At 37.5% G+C, this 16,751-nt stretch overlaps 1 long non-coding RNA gene across 2 annotated transcripts in view; it reads right to left on the reverse strand.

Annotated features, from left to right (window-relative positions):
• LOC111738758 overlaps window positions 1-3,271 on the reverse strand; it is a 10,888-nt gene extending 7,617 nt beyond the window's left edge. For both annotated transcript variants that reach the window (XR_002779960.1, XR_002779961.1), the window contains exon 1: window positions 3,167-3,271. This is a non-coding gene — a long non-coding RNA (uncharacterized LOC111738758). The remainder of the gene's footprint in view (window positions 1-3,166) is intronic.
• Between the last annotated feature and the right edge of the window lie 13,480 nt (window positions 3,272-16,751).

The raw sequence follows: 16,751 nt of genomic DNA on the forward strand, positions 1-16,751 counted from the left end.
ATTGACATAATTTTTATTTCAGTATTATTATAATTATTCTATTTTATTATTAGTAAGTGTTGTTCATCTGTTACTGTGCCTAATTGATACATTAAACTTTATCATAGATATGTATGTATAAGAAAAAGCAGTATATATAGGGGTTCGATATTATCTATGGTTGCAGGTATCCACTGTGGGTCTTGGAATGTATCCCTCGCAGATAAGGGAGGACCACTGTATACCTTAAACTTACACAATGTTATGTGTTAATTATATCTCAATAAAGCTGGGGGCGGCGGGGGACCATGTTCTCAGAATCATTTTTTCTGTCACTTATGCCCATACTGATTGGTTCCCTCTTCCTGCAGGACCTTGGGTCTGCTCTGAGCCACACTGCCATGTAGTTGTCCTGAAGAGGGAGGTAAGAATGGTGTGCTGTCGTATACTGCAGTTGCCTGTGTTTGCATATCTGCACTGACTCTAGAAAATCTCTAGACAAAATGGTACCCAATTCAGGATGTCAATTTGGATACATTGAAGGAAAGCTTGGACGATAGACCGAGAGATGCAGAGCAGGAGCCAAAATAGGAGCATATTGAGTCAGTCTCTTAGCTCTCTTCTTGGTGGGAGGACCTCAGACCCTGCCAGACCACCCAGCACTGCAAAGCCCTTCACACCTCACCCCTAACCGAGGTCTGAACTACCACACAGGGCAAGGGTCACAGCTTCTCAGTCACACCGACATTCTCTGATTTGCAATATTACCCACAGCTTCTGTGTTGTCATTCAGTTGAGAGAAGGCCTTTCAACGAGGCCACAAAGGTCATGAAGATGACTTGAAGCTCTGGAGAAGGTGGAGTTTTCCATTTCCTGACTTAACATCTGTCACTCAGTTTGAGGTTCCCTTTCTTCCTCTTAGAGCTTGAAAGAAGAAAAATTATTGAATAGCCCAAGGCTAAGGGTAGCGAAAAGTCTCATTACATCCTCTCTGCTATCTCCTCTCAGAATGCATATCTAGTCAATATTCTTGCAACAAATCATTTTTAATTTGAAAGTCACACTCCACCATAAAATGTACTCAAATATTAGGAGGCTAGGAAGGGAATTGCTATGCTAAGCATATTGTAAATACAAGAACTGTTTCCCTAATGCAAGAGGAATAAATTATCAATTTATCTTCCATGGCTGTCTCATCTGGTTATAAATGATAGCAGAGCTTTAACTAAATATAAATATTGAAGTTTATTAAACAACTAACATTTCATCCAAAAACAAAATCAAAACAGTGGAAAGCTGGGACTTCTGTCATATCTTAGTAAATATAAATAGGCTACAAATTGGTTTAAATTAAACAAAATCATATTTAAATGCTGCTGGGAAGTTGATTTTAAAAAATAAACTAAATCTAGCAACTTGAATAGAGATGAAAATGACCTTTGACTTTTTTCTACTTTATTGCAATTAGGATTGCAAATAGTTATTTTCTTGTAAACAATTACTAAGGTTCTATGGAGTTTAAGTCTGCAAATTATTAACATTTGTATGCCACCTATCAGCCTAAATTAGGAAGAATGAAAGTTTTGTGTGTGTGTGTGTGTGTGTGTGTGTGTGTGTGTGTGTGTGTGCGCGCGCGCGCGCAGCATGTACTTAGGAAAACCGGTCTGAAAAATACCCAACGAGTGAGTTATGATAAAGAGGGACCATTGTCTTACATTTCTGAATATGAGTGTGAGTGTAAGCGTATACATTTAAGTGAGGTGTGGGTGTATGTAAATAACAAAACACTTTCAGTTTTTATTTTACATACTTCTGTATTATTTGAACATTTTAAATTAAACGTGCATTACTATAAATGAAAGAATTTTTTAGTATAACATGCCTACAAATCATTTTAGAATTTAGAAGCTGGAAGAGACCTTAGTGATTTTCTCTTCTTTTCCCTAAATTTACCTATTAGCCAACTGAGATCCAGAGAAGGCCACTGGTTCTCATGAAATGTAATGTAGAACTCAGGTAACCACTTCATGATGCAAACTTCATGTTGAAGGTTTCCCGTGGCTTCTTTTTATTAAATTTCTACTCACATTGAACATTTTTAATACATAGAAAAGTGTAAAATCAAAACCAAGTAGAATCCATATGAAAGAAAATCTAATGCACACTTGCTGCAATAAGTTATAGATCCTTTCCTGGAAGCAACAAAACTCAATTCAGAGAGACTCACGTTTTAATTTACTTTGAACATCTTAAAGATGTTCCATGTTAATACAAAGTAGGAGGATGGGAAGAACCCTGGAGGAAGAACCTTAGTGATAGCTAGAGGATCTCAGGTGAGTTGTGACCACCCCAGTTCTCAGATTTCTTGTCATTAAAATAAAAGGATTAGAGTAGAAAGTGCCAGGTGGGTTATTTACCCTAGGCCTTCATGGAAGGCTGCAAAATCAACCAGCAAGTATCAATTACAGTTAAGGAAGAAAACTGAAGCATCAGAGACAGAAAAGTGGTCCTGGGTGTCAAGTATGAGGGATGAGGCAAGGCTATAAACAGGCAGACAAGTCAAAAGGTCATGAAATGGATGGAGAGAACAGCTTTGGGAGAGAAAACAAGAGTCCTGATTTTGTGTAACCCTGGCTTTGTAGCACAGGGGGCTCATAATATCCTTACCAATTTCCAAGGCTTCCTTGAAACTTCTGGCCAATGTAAACTGTAACAAAGTTTCCTAGTAAAAGTAGAAAATACTGACCTGAGGCTCCATTGATTCACATGTAGCATATGCTACCCTGGTCTTTGATCATTTTATGTATTGGTCATATAACATTTCCTATGTGGATTCTTTGTCTTTCCCAATTGGGTTATAAGCAAAGTACAAATAAAAACTATATTTATACTGTGTAGCTATCAGGGAACCTAATAAAGCTATTCCATAATAGGCACTTAATTATTTCTTTATAAATTACCAAGTGAATGAACAAAATCAAGATTATTACAAGATATTTAATCATTCATTCATCGAAATCCAATCATACATTTATTTTACACCTACGATGTGTCAACCATTGACTTAGATGCAGAGGATAAAGAAATAAACCAGGAAAGAAAAATCCCACTCCCAAAGGTCTCACGCTATGTGGAGCACACAGTCAAGCAAACACATCATTATGATATCATGTGACCAATGTCATACCTGGAAGCAATAGGAATGGAAAACAAGAAGTGTCCTGAGAAGACCAGATGGGATTTTCAGGGAGAGCTTCATAGAAGAGGTAGCATTTTTTTCCCCTGAGTTTTGACGGATAATTAGGAGTTTTCCAGAAGGACAAGGAATGGAGGGAATTGCATAGTTTAGAAATATGTGATACAACTCATTAAGCGTGTCTCCATTCCAAAATTCCTGTGGTTAAAGTGGTGAAGAACGAAGTTGGAAAATAAACAACAGCCAGAGTAGGAAGGGCCTTAAATGCCATAATAAGAAGTTAATCATCATCTCACAGGGCAATGATTCCTAGACTTTTGGATTTTACACACCAGTAAATTTCAAAGACATCTTTAAATGACCAAGTTTTTATTTTACCTAGTTGAGTTGTTTTTTTTCCTTGAACTTACATTGCAAATACCAGCATTTCACAAAGGAAAGGACTTTTTTAAATACCAAAAAAATGTAGAAAGAGCATAACTCCGGAAAAAATGTTCTTTAAATGAGTAAATTTGATTTTATGAAAAAAAATTCCAATAATTTTTAAAATTTTTCCTTTAACTTTGATACGCTAAAATTTTTATCACAGACTGGTGCTCATTTCATGAGCTTGAATCTTAGAACCTTAGAGGTAGCCAATGAAGAACTAATGAAAAATTTCAAGTAAAAGATTTATACAAACTTCTTTTTTTCTAAATAAAAATAACTCTTGCATTCCATTTGGGCCATTGGTCATGTGTACCATACTATTTCATATAATTGCCTATTTCATTGTTTTAGCAATGTGGAGACTGGGATATCAAAGGACTTTAATCGTGTGGTGATAACTATATCGGGGGCAGTATATGAAGCTTCAGATTCCACAATTGCTGCTAAATTTCCTTGTCGAGGCAGAGTAAGGCAGTTCAGGAAGTCGCATCAAACACTTCAGACAATGCTGTACTTAAGGCATTTTGAAAATTACTTGAAAATATAAAATCATAAATATAATTTTTAAACTTAAATTCGATCATTATACTCATAGGTCAACTTGATTTGTTCATTGGTTTGTTCATTTATACTCTGTTAATTCCACAGAGGAACCCAAGTGGCCATACTTCAAGGGATCTTGCATTTTTATGATTAATGGTGACATATAACCCCGAATCAAAGAAAGGCTAAATGATGGATGAAATTCTAAAGCTTTACAAGTTCAGTCCACTTGGAATTCGTGTCAAAATGTACAGAGGCATATCCCAGGCTCATGCTGAAACTGCTAAATTGGGCAGTAAATCTCATGAGAGTTTAGCACATGAAATCTCTGGTATTTCCTGCTTTTAATTTGTCTAGAAATACTTCAAGGATAGCTTTTCTTATCATATTTCAGAACATGCCCTTGTAAAATGAAGACACATAGGAGAAATTTGGTTTGTGTTAATAAGATTGTTTCAAATTCGGCTCAAGGTTAGTTGTTATATTACTAAGACCAATTCATGTATCCCTTAACTGAAGGGAAAATGGAGAACTCTTCATAAATAGCAAGAATCTACTTGGTAAGGTGATGAAAGATATTCTTTAATTTTTTAATAAAAAGAAAGAAAAACTACTTAAAAATCCAAAGTTATAGCATATAGCAGAAATTCATAGAGATAGAAACATCAGTTTCAATTGGAAGAACTGAGAAATTAACCCCCAAAGTCAACAAGCTCTTTATATTCAGCTTACAATGTTTCTTTTGAATCATTCCCCACTCCCATTTTCCTTTCTCCACTTGGATACCTAAAATGTCAAAATTCATTGACCTTGCCCTAAAGTGGTATTTGCATATTTTTCTTAGTCCAGTGGCTTATTCCTTTGAAAGGAAGCATCAATAATCTGGAAACATTCAAAGAGAGCATTGAGATAAGAAATGAACAATAAAGAATTTCAGCATTCATGTCAATAATGTGCTTGACTAATTAATAAGCCTTCACTCTGACTTTTTCAAACTCTATTGGGGTATAACCTGAGATTTAGCAAACATGTACTGTATTTTTTCAATATATCACTAGTGCTAAGACTAACTTTGCTTACAAATTCTTTCCATCTGCTCTCTCTAGTCTTAACAAAAGTTTTGAAAGCCAAAGTGTATTCTACCTATGCAATGACTGTTTTTGATTTTAAGAGAAATTTCATCTTCTTGTAATCACTGCTGTACTAAATCAGTATCTTTTATCCATAAAACTAAATGCGATGATTATTTTTCTTAAAGTTCTTATTCTTATCCTAATGATCCTTTGACACCTGAATCCCAGATCAATCAATTCTATAGGAAGTCATTTACTTTGATTTTGGAAATATAATGAATCAGATTACATTGGCTAAACTAAGTAACTGCTTCTTCTCAGCCTAAGATATATTGACATAACTTGGTATCGGGTGGTTAAAGGGAAAAATTGCCAATTACATGTGGAATCTCATAATTTTCTTTTTCAAGTAACAAGACTTATCTAACTCAAGAAGACTCTAGAGTGATTTTCATCTTTTACAAGAGCCCACATTCAGAACTCTGTTTTGGGATGAGAGGGAGGAATAGAGATATGCACACACACACCCACACCCCCACACGCACACACAGTAGAACTTGTACAATAAAATTGTACTTTTATTTACTCAGACAGAAAGTACTAGTATACTTTCTGTTTGTATAATGCAAAACAATGCATAATGGCTCTACCTTCATCAGTTTTCCTTTCTACTCAACAAAGATTTTGCCCATAGATCCTACTTTGCCCCGCCTTAATTTATATTAAAGCCTGGAACTTGCACAGGGCATGGTAAATCTTATTTTTACACCCATTTCAGGTGGTCAGAGAAATTTGCTGAACACATCCACCTTCTGAGCTCTGCCTTCCATTATCTTTGTTCTTTAGATTTGAATCATATACTGGAAGCTAGACCTTGTCTCTAGTTAATTTATTAGGTGTTCCATAGAAAACTTATGTTAGTCTCTTATTGGCAAATAGTAAGTGTCTCAGGGAAATAAAGATCTAGTGGACTGCAGACAGGGGCAATCTCATGTTTGTGAGACCTGAAGCTTACACAATTTGAAGGGTCATTTTTAAGAGAAAAAGTATAAAATTACAAACACAAAATTAGGGTTACAAATTAGGTACACTTTGGAATGAGAGAAGCCATCACAAGAAATTTGGGAAGTCTTAGATATTTTTCCTGAGATCTCTTGCCAGAAATGCTTACACGAAATGCTTCCAGATTGTTATCTGGCTTCTTTTTCCACCTTGAACACAACCAGCGGCTCCCAGCATCCTCTACAGCTCCTGCAATTGAGGGGCCCTTAATTTTTGTATGAAGAAATCTTCAGGAATAATATGATTGTTTGCAGTTCTTCTTGACTTTTACAAGCCTCCAAATTTAAGGATGGGCCAAACTATTTGAACTGAGAACATTGACCATTGATGCCCCTTCAGAATTTTATGAGATTACTGCTCACTAGAAGGAAAGGATGGTAGAAAAGCTTTCCTGACTGGGCACTTAACAGTTATCGCCAAACAGGTAAAAAAGAGACAGATTTTGCCTTCTCTACCAATAGCATAACCATTTTTTGTTGCTTATCCGGCTTTTGGGGGCCAACCTTTCTAAAATCAGCAATTTTCTTACACCTAGAAATGTGATTTTAATATGAGAGTCTAGTGGTGACCTTAACCAAAACTTGCCCTGTTATGCAAATATTACTACAAAAGACCTCAATGATTCTAAAACCTAAATTTAACCATTCTGCAAGCAAAGTTATATATTTTTTATGATTCTCCCCAATTTGTAACTGGCTGATAGCTACCTTTTTCTGCATAGCAAATCTCTTCATTTAGTTACTGTGGGATATATTTTGCAAAAGATTTATTTCAGAAGATATATCAAGAAGCAGCAATTGTATTTCTGGGAACATAAAAAACAGCCAAAATGAGTATTGGATACAAATCATTGTAGCTTTACAAAAAGGGGTTTGATTTTAGAAACATGATCATCCATTTGTACATTGGCATAGATTCAAAACTGATTTTGATAATCTCTTGGTTCTGCTTGTGAGAGTCCCTTATTTTAGTAGGTGGCCAGAAATTCAAGCATGTATCCCTGTGAAACGCTTAATTTTCTTAGAAAGGAGTCTGCTCACCTCTATAACACATACGCGCACACGCGCGCGCGCGCACACACACACACACACACACACACACACACAGAAATTTGGCCGCCTGTTAAGGCATATGGTTCTGCACTTACATGTAGAGTAACCAACTATCCCAGTTTGCCTGGGTTTAGCACTGAATGTCCTGCATCTCAGAAAACCTCTCTCTCTGTCCTGCACGAACCAGGACAGTTGGTCACTCTACTTACATGACAATACAGATGTGTTGTAAAATAAGTCCACAATGCTGCTAGATTTAAAAAATCCAGATTGGAATGGATTTTTAGCCTAGAACTTCCCAATCTTAAAAGTCTATAAACTTTTTGAAATTATAGTTAAAATTTGGTGTGTTTGTGAGTTTTTCTGTTGGAGGACCCACAGTTTTCAATCAGATTTTTAATGTGGTTCACCTAAAACAATTAACGCAACCCTATCTATGGAGGATTGCCTGAAGCGTGACCCACTATTTATCTAAATAATCTAATTGTTTTTGCTTCATTGCATTTCAGATGAGACCATCAGTTATTAGAACAAGGCAGAGATGTTTGTACCTGTAAGGGTGCTGACAACAACACTGTTGATTATGTCATGCTGTACCTTTTATAAGAAAGAGGCTTTGCAAAGAAATATATGTCTTGTCTTGCTATCAAAATTCATTTTCTTCTTCTGAGTAAGTTTGCTTTTTCTCTTATAGACAAGTAACTGATCACATGTCCCTCTTTCTATTGTCTTCCAGACAGACATCTTAGAAGCAAATATATGGCCTACCCATAGAAAGTATATACCATTTCGTAGTGTGTACTTTTTCTACTAAGTACATTCCTGATTCTATGTGTACTTTTTCTACTAAGTACATTCCTGATTCTATTTTATATTCTTGGCCTTGTTTTCCCTTCATCTCACATTTGTCACCTACCACTAACATTTATTATTCTATCAATTAGGAATTAAGTTTGACGAGGAGCACAAAAAACTCCTCAAATAGATGCTTTAGCAGGTAGAGTCCTGCTTTGCTCACATAATAATGAATTTTTCCTTCAGGAGAGAAAGAGACTTTCCTTCTCACAATTGTTGCCTTGTGCTCTCAAGATGGTGATTCTACTCCATCACCGAATCTTTATTCCAGAAATGAAGAAGAAACACAAATGTCAAAGACATGTACCATTTCTTCTTATTTTCGTTAGCTATAACTTGATCATATGGGGGGGCGCGGGGCACTGGGCCCATTGCCCTCTGGACAAAATCAGGGTTTGATAGAAAAAATGAGGAGAATCACAACCAGCAGTGACAACACAATTATCTTCTGGAATTTTATGTTATCTCTATAAGCCACTTTAAGTCTCTTGGCCTGTCATAATAACAAATTAAACATATCAGATTATAATAGGCTACTGCAAAATGTTCTCAAATAGTTTCTGATATGATGTGGTTACAACTCAGGCATATGAGGTATAATTTCTGACTAACCTGACTTCTAATTAAAAATCTCAAAGCTGTCTCATTGCTAGAATTTAGGGGACTCCAGCAAAATTTTATATAGTTTCTATTCTTAGTTAACTGTCAAAGAAATAGATCCAATTCATTATTCATGTTGAGTATCTATATGCCTTATGCCAGAGACTGTGCTGGGTTCTGAGAATTTGAAAATTAATAAGTTTCAGTCAGTTCCTAGCCCCAAAATGCATAGTTAAGTAGATGCAACAGGTAGCAAACCTATAACTGTAACAGTTTTTAATATGCAATATGGTAGGTGCACGTACCTGGCACTATGAGAGCACAGAAGAGGGAACATAACTTGTCTGGGTTGGGAAAAAAAGGAAGACATTCTGGAGGAAGTAACACTTAACCTTGAGGATGGTTTGGATTAGCACATAGATGTGGTGAAGAGGGGATTTCCATGCTGATGTACATAAGTGGAGAGGTTGCAAGTAGCTCTAAAACATGCATGAGATAGCAAAAAAAGGGATGACACTGAAGAACTCCAGACCTCAAAAGGCATGTGAACTAAGCTAAGGAGTTTGGATTTTATACTACAGACAATGGGGAAAGTAGCAAAGGTTGTTGTTTTTTTGTTTTTGTTTTTGTTTTTAATGGAAAAAAGTCATATCTATGTATTTGAATATTCAATATACTACTTTGGATTGGAGACAAGAAGAGGGTTGAGAGGATGTTACAATTGTCCATGTAAGAGAAACTGAGAGATTGAAAAAGGGCAGTGTCTCTGGAGATGGAGAAAAGAGGACAGATTTGACAGCTGTTATGTTTATAAACTTGTCAGGACTTAGGGACTAATCACATGAGGCAGGTGACTATTACTAGGAACTTATAGAAATCCCACCCTCAGGTCTATGACTTTCTAAAGTAAGCATCTTGGTCAATGGTTGGTATTATTCCCTGGGAAAAAGAATATAGGGTAAAGAGCTGGGGGAGGGGAAGTGGAAATCTCAGAAGAGATAATTTCCATTTTTTATAGTTTGAAAACAGCTCTGGAAAACCCACGTGGAGTTGCCTGAAAGTAGTCATAATTCCATTTTCTTTTGATTTCTCCAGGAACTTCTTATGGCAATTGTTCCCTCTTTCTTTTTTATTTCTAACCCACCTTCTCTGTGAACTGCTTCCCTGTAGCCTGGAGCCACATTCCCTGCATGGTCCCCATACCCATCTCCGGCATCACTTCAGCCGCTCACCACTTTCTTTGTGCTCCAGCCACACTGCACTTCCAATTGGTTCCAAGTATATGCCATGCTTTCTCCTACCTCAGAGCCTTTGTATAGGTTTTACACTATGCTTGAATTCTCTCTTCTCTGTATTTCATTACTTTCGCCTAGCCAACTTCTATTCCTCCTTCCTCAAACCCATCTTGTTTTATATGCCCAGAGCACCTGATACTTCATGATTTGTTTTCTTAATTGTTTAGAATTATTTGTTTAATGTCTGTTGTTTTTCATGGACTCTCACACCATGAGGGCAACAGCCCAGCTTTGCAGAGTATAGCTAAAGTACTCAGTAGGCATTTACTGATTAACCAATTATGCACAAGTCTTTCCCATCTTAAAATATGAAAACTCCTGTCCAACCCTATGTTAATCTTTAGCTTCTTCTGTATATTTCTCCTTTGTTTACAATCGAACATCTTGAAAGATGTTCTAGTATTGCCACATGTATTGGTAAATCATGCACATTGGGAGCTAGGCAGAGAAAGCAAGCATAGACCAGGCAAAGAAAGTCTGATAGATGCCTGATCACTCCCCTAAACACAAAATGTTCTACATTCTCTATTTTGATAACACCTACCATTTGTCCTTCAATCCATAGCAATCTAACTTTGTATCTCAGTCCTTTCATTGAATTTTCTTGGGCAAATGTACCTGATGAATTTATCGTCATGAAATCCAACAGTTGAATTTCAATCATTAAGTTGATTCCTCTGCAACATTTAACATCATGGACCTTCCATTCCTTTGCTGGTTTCTCTAACATCACCTTTTTCTGGTTCCCTCCCTCTCTGACATTCTATTCTCTGGTCCTTCACTATGTCTGTTTCTCTGACCACCCAATAAATGTCAGCCACTGTATTAGTCCCCTTAGCTTCTTGCTGTACACTGGAGCAATTTCACCCATGCCCAAGATTTGGGCTGCCATCCGTAAACCTTCCCATGGAATAATCCACTTCTTCCCATGAAATATGGGTCCTTGCAGGGGTGAGGTAAGGGACGAGATGGAGAAGGTCCAGCTTAGGTGGAGGTAAGTTTATGGAGAGGAGGCTGAGGAGTTCTGCTCCTTCTTGAGGAAAACCGGAGGTTTTCTCCTGGGCCTGAATGTGGAAGATGTGAAGGAATGAGTGGAGGGTAAAACTGTACAATTGGGATAGAGAAGAATTGAAGAAGCAGCTGCCTAGGGGTGTACACTCATCTGTTGAAGTACTACTCAATCACTGAAGAGTGGGGCCACCACTTGGCTCGAGAGTTTTCTCTAGTGGTTCCTGGGAGCCAGCTTGCCTTAGTTCAGAAGGCTACAATAGCTGGATTCCCCCAGGAATGGAGGCTGTGTGCCAGGTTTTGTGGTAAAACAAGGAATAAAGGCAAATGGTGGAAGCAGATAGGTGAGAATATAAAATGTAGAGCATTAGCTGCAGTGGTAGAAAGAGGAGGTAGGCAGTCATAGTAAACTGGGAGAAAATTTGTGACTAAAAAATGCCTAACTCCTATCAACCTAAAGGCTGCTCTAATAGATTTATCTCCATAAATAAAGAAAAAGGAAAAGACAGCCAACACTCTTCTTTTTTCTGACTTTAGCTTACTCTCTTTCTTCTTGCATGTCCTCCTTATACATCAGAATCATAAGGACAGTTACGCCACAAACACTGGCTTTAGAGTCATACAAGTCTGGCTCTCCTGCTTACCATGTGACCGTGGACAAGTTCTTTAACCTTTTTTAAGCCTTAACCTTCTCGACTAGAAAAGATGACAATAACAGTCTTTTGCTCATAAGGTTAATGGGAGAATATAGCGAGTCCACATGCAAAGCTCATCAAGGTACCTGGTACATAGTAAATACTCAATAAAAGATAATTCTTATTATTAACATCTATAGAAATTAATACTCACTAAAAATTACCTTTGGAATATGAACAGTTTTTGACAAGTTGTAGATTCCAAATGGGAGGATATCCTTTGCTGAATTAGAAGAATATTTGAATTGGTGGTGACTCATTGCTCCAGGCTAGGTCTGATTCTTGTAATGCCCAATTGGGCTTTTATTTCAACCTGGGAATACAGAAAGCTCGAGGTTTACAAACTAGTAGAGAGATGGGCAACTCTATTCTGGCAGCGTACTTCCTTGCCCATGGGTGACAACGTACACTTCTCATTTGTCAAATTAATGTCCCTGGCCTCCTTGCATCACTTCACTGTGACTTAAATTGGAGTTTTGGATGGATAAGAATTTTCTCAAGCAAACTGTTTTTGTCAATCACTGGAACTAAGCAATTTCTGAATTTGCCACATCAGCATGACACTGTGTTCTGTTGTCATTCTTCATAACCTCGTGAGCAGGAAGGCAGCGACCAGGGCTTGGGAGTCAGGCAGAGCTAGTGTTTGACTATGCCAGTCTAATTCTGACTATGCCACTTACGGGTTTGCGATTTCAAGCAATTTACTTAATCTCTGTAAACCTCGGGGTACTCATCTGTAAAACGGGATGGTGATAAGAGTGCCTACTTCTTAGACTTCTGGTGTCTATTAATACACACAGTGTCTGGCACTTAGACAGTACTCAGAAAATGTTGGAAATTACTAAAGCTAATTTTTTTTATCAATCTCAATCATGTTATTTTATCCACCCAAGTGAAAGAGCTTTTGAATAAAAATACTTGTAAAGTTAGATGATTAATCTTACCCCCAAAAAAGTATGGCTGTCAATACTTGCCTTCAAGCTAAAGACTATGGTAGAACATTTATTTTACAATAGTATATGAATAAATTGTAATAGTGTCACTCTATATGTTTTTCATGGATCAAGCAGTGCCATTTCCATAAGTGGGTTCAGTAACCTGTGTTATGGTTGTGGTGGTTGCTGCTGTGGTGTCGATATTGTTGTTGCTAGTCTGTGTCCGCATCATCGTCTTAGGACGACAGTATGAGAATCGTGAGGCTGGGTGGGAATCTAGAAAACAAGTCAATTCTGTCTCTACACTGGGGGACAACGCTCTTTTGGGGGGGTCATTTCAATTCCACTAAGATTTCCTGGCCTCGGCTGACCAAGACTGGGGAAGAGGACATTGACTGATAAGTCCTCCAACACTGAGTAGTTCTCTTTGGAGTAGAGTGACAGGTTTACAGTCCATCTTCCCAGCCTGAACCTGGGAACCGATCCAACTTTAAAATGTGAAAAGGATATTCACAGGCATCAGCATTTGTTGCTTAACAACCCTCAAGGACAGGCTCTTCTGCTTTGTAATTAACTATAATCTCTCCTCTTGAGGATTAAACTGCTTTCCTTGTTCTTACTTCTTTCTGGTGTTCAAGTAAAGATGGAGGGCAGAAATGTGGTGGGCATGAAGGAGAGTGAAGAGGGAATAGCATATTATAATAACAGCCCATCTCCTATATTTTGTACTCTTAGAAATTCTCAAATCACAGTGTGTTTTCCAAAATGTAATTATCTTGGTTTCTTAAGAATTATCTTTAAAATCAATAACATGATATGTATCAACTCTAAAAGTACTCTTTTTGGAAAATTACATACAAAATATATTCACCATAACTGAGGAAATGGTCACTTTCAAAAAAAGAGAGCTGTGGATCCCACCTGACTAGATTCCATGTACTGTTTTAAAAGGCAAAATTAATTTTGCGATGTGTCTAAATAACCGCTTAATGTCACTGCAGGTAAATTTATAGTTTGGATTTCATGGATCAAATCGTATTTGATTGCAACAGTAAAAAAAGTTATTCTAGGAATCTGTTATTATCTCAGCGAAGTAAAATATTTATGTAGGCTGTTTTTTGCAGAGCACAAAGTTTTCATTGATGGCTGCCCCCTGTTTCTTCAAGTTCAGTAATACTCCGAGGCTCAGCAACAGAAACCAAAGTTGTATTCATCGTGCAAGTTTAGTCCTATGGATTTAATTTCACATTCACATTGGCTTGCTATAAATAACTAAGCAACAGAAATCTACCAAAAAATTACCAATGAAGACTTGGGAATAAAACTCAGGCTCATAAACTAATATTTGGGCAAAATCTGAGCAGTGCTTTTCCAAGCACAGGCATTGGGAGCTCTTTCACCAACACCACAAAACTCAACCATCCTTATTACAAGTTTCAGGGAAATTCTAGACTCAGAGCATGGAGGAAAACAATCTACCTCTGAGTTTAGAACACTTCCCTTCCACTCCTCTCTTCTGAAACGGTAAATTTAGTCCAGTAGCACTCACTAAGAGAGCTAGGCCTCCCAAGGTTAAGACAAAACATCTGCTTAACTGCTAATGGGTTATCAATTGTCCTGTTCTTCCTGTGTAAATTATGTTTATTTTGCAAACCTTCAAGTGAGGCTGACAGTTAAAAGTGAATTTCACAATTTTCCTCCAGAAACCTCACTGGAGTTTCTAACAAACTTTACTATACCAGAGATTCTTCTTTGGATCTAAACTAAGTCCTTTGAGCAACAGTTTAAACCATTTCTAATAAGTCACAGTAATAAGGATATATAAGCCACATGTAGCTTAGGCCACAGCTCTTCTTTACCTCTTTCTCTTAAGTTCAGTTTAATTTAGGAAATAAGTCCTGTGGTTTCCACTTCTATCACGAGGGTATGATAAGTAGACCAGAAAGTAGAGTCAACATTTCTGGGCAGACTACAGCTGTTCTTACCTCCAAGGGACATGGTTATCATTTAAAATGCTTTTTCGAAAAAAAAAAAGAAATTTACAAGAGAAAAATTTTGAAGATACACACACATGCGCGCGCGCACACACACACACACACACACACACACACACGCACACTTTACAATGTTTCCAGATAAATGATTTTCACTTTCTTGTGTTCTCATCCAACACTGGTCTTATGTGTGGCAGACTGATTTATTCAAAAGTGGTTGCAACAATATTTTCCATTTCACCTGTTCTTCTGCATGTGCCCTTGCCACTTCCTCATCAAGAGGTGGAATCTCATTGCTCTCTCTCGAATGTGAGCTGGCCTTGGTGACTTAGTGGTAATCAATAGAACAAGGCAGAAGTGGTGCCACATGGCTTTTGCAGCTGGACCAGAAAAGGTCATGCAGTGTCCATCTGGTTCTCTTGGAATGTTCACCCTCCAGATGCTCCCTCACAGGATACCTCCTCTCACAATCCAGCCACCATGCTGGCAAAGCCCATGCTACATGGTAAGATCATGAATAAAACCTGCAGTCCATAGTCCCTGCTGAGCCTACCCGTTGTGTCCTGGTGCCAGGAATCTGAGAGAAGTTTCCAGATGATTCCAGACCCAAATGATCCAGTCACTCCTAGCCATTCTAATTTTCAGGCTGAGAACGCAGACATTATAGAGCAGAGAGAAGACACCCCAACATGCCCTGCCTAATTCCTGACCAGAAGAATTTGTGGGTATATTAAAATGATTGCTGTTTCGTACCTTTAAGGTACTTACTGCTGAGCAAGAGAGATGACTGAAACAAAATGCATATGTGCTTTCTTAGCTGTAATCTATAAGATGCATGATTTTATAACCTTCACTTTTTCCACTCAGGCTTTTATTGATCACCAATATGGCTGTTATCTAAAGGGTAATAATAGGGAAATAATAGGAAAATAGTTAAATGATAGGGAAATAGTCCAGTATGAGAATCGTGAGACTGGGTGGGAATCTAGAAAACAAGTCAATTCTGTCTCTACACTGGGGGACAACGCTCTTTTGGGGGGGTCATTTCAATTCCACTAAGATTTCCTGGCCTCGGCTGACCAAGACTGGGGAAGAGGACATTGACTGATAAGTCCTCCAACACTGAGTAGTTCTCTTTGGAGTAGAGTGACAGGTTTACAGTCCATCTTCCCAGCCTGAACCTGGGAACCGATCCAACTTTAAAATGTGAAAAGGATATTCACAGGCATCAGCATTTGTTGCTTAACAACCCTCAAGGACAGGCTCTTCTGCTTTGTAATTAACTATAATCTCTCCTCTTGAGGATTAAACTGCTTTCCTTGTTCTTACTTCTTTCTGGTGTTCAAGTAAAGATGGAGGGCAGAAATGTGGTGGGCATGAAGGAGAGTGAAGAGGGAATAGCATATTATAATAACAGCCCATCTCCTATATTTTGTACTCTTAGAAATTCTCAAATCACAGTGTGTTTTCCAAAATGTAATTATCTTGGTTTCTTAAGAATTATCTTTAAAATCAATAACATGATATGTATCAACTCTAAAAGTACTCTTTTTGGAAAATTACATACAAAATATATTCACCATAACTGAGGAAATGGTCACTTTCAAAAAAAGAGAGCTGTGGATCCCACCTGACTAGATTCCATGTACTGTTTTAAAAGGCAAAATTAATTTTGCGATGTGTCTAAATAACTACTTAATGTCACTGCAGGTAAATTTATAGTTTGGATTTCATGGATCAAATCGTATTTGATTGCAACAGTAAAAAAAGTTATTCTAGGAATCTGTTATTATCTCAGCGAAGTAAAATATTTATGTAGGCTGTTTTTTGCAGAGCACAAAGTTTTCATTGATGGCTGCCCCCTGTTTCTTCAAGTTCAGTAATACTCCGAGGCTCAGCAACAGAAACCAAAGTTGTATTCATCGTGCAAGTTTAGTCCTATGGATTTAATTTCACATTCACATTGGCTTGCTATAAATAACTAAGCAACAGAAATCTACCAAAAAATTACCAATGAAGACTTGGGAATAAAACT

Source organism: Pteropus vampyrus, unplaced genomic scaffold, assembly GCF_000151845.1.
Source record: "Pteropus vampyrus isolate Shadow unplaced genomic scaffold, Pvam_2.0 Scaffold2, whole genome shotgun sequence".
NCBI lineage: Eukaryota > Metazoa > Chordata > Mammalia > Chiroptera > Pteropodidae > Pteropus > Pteropus vampyrus.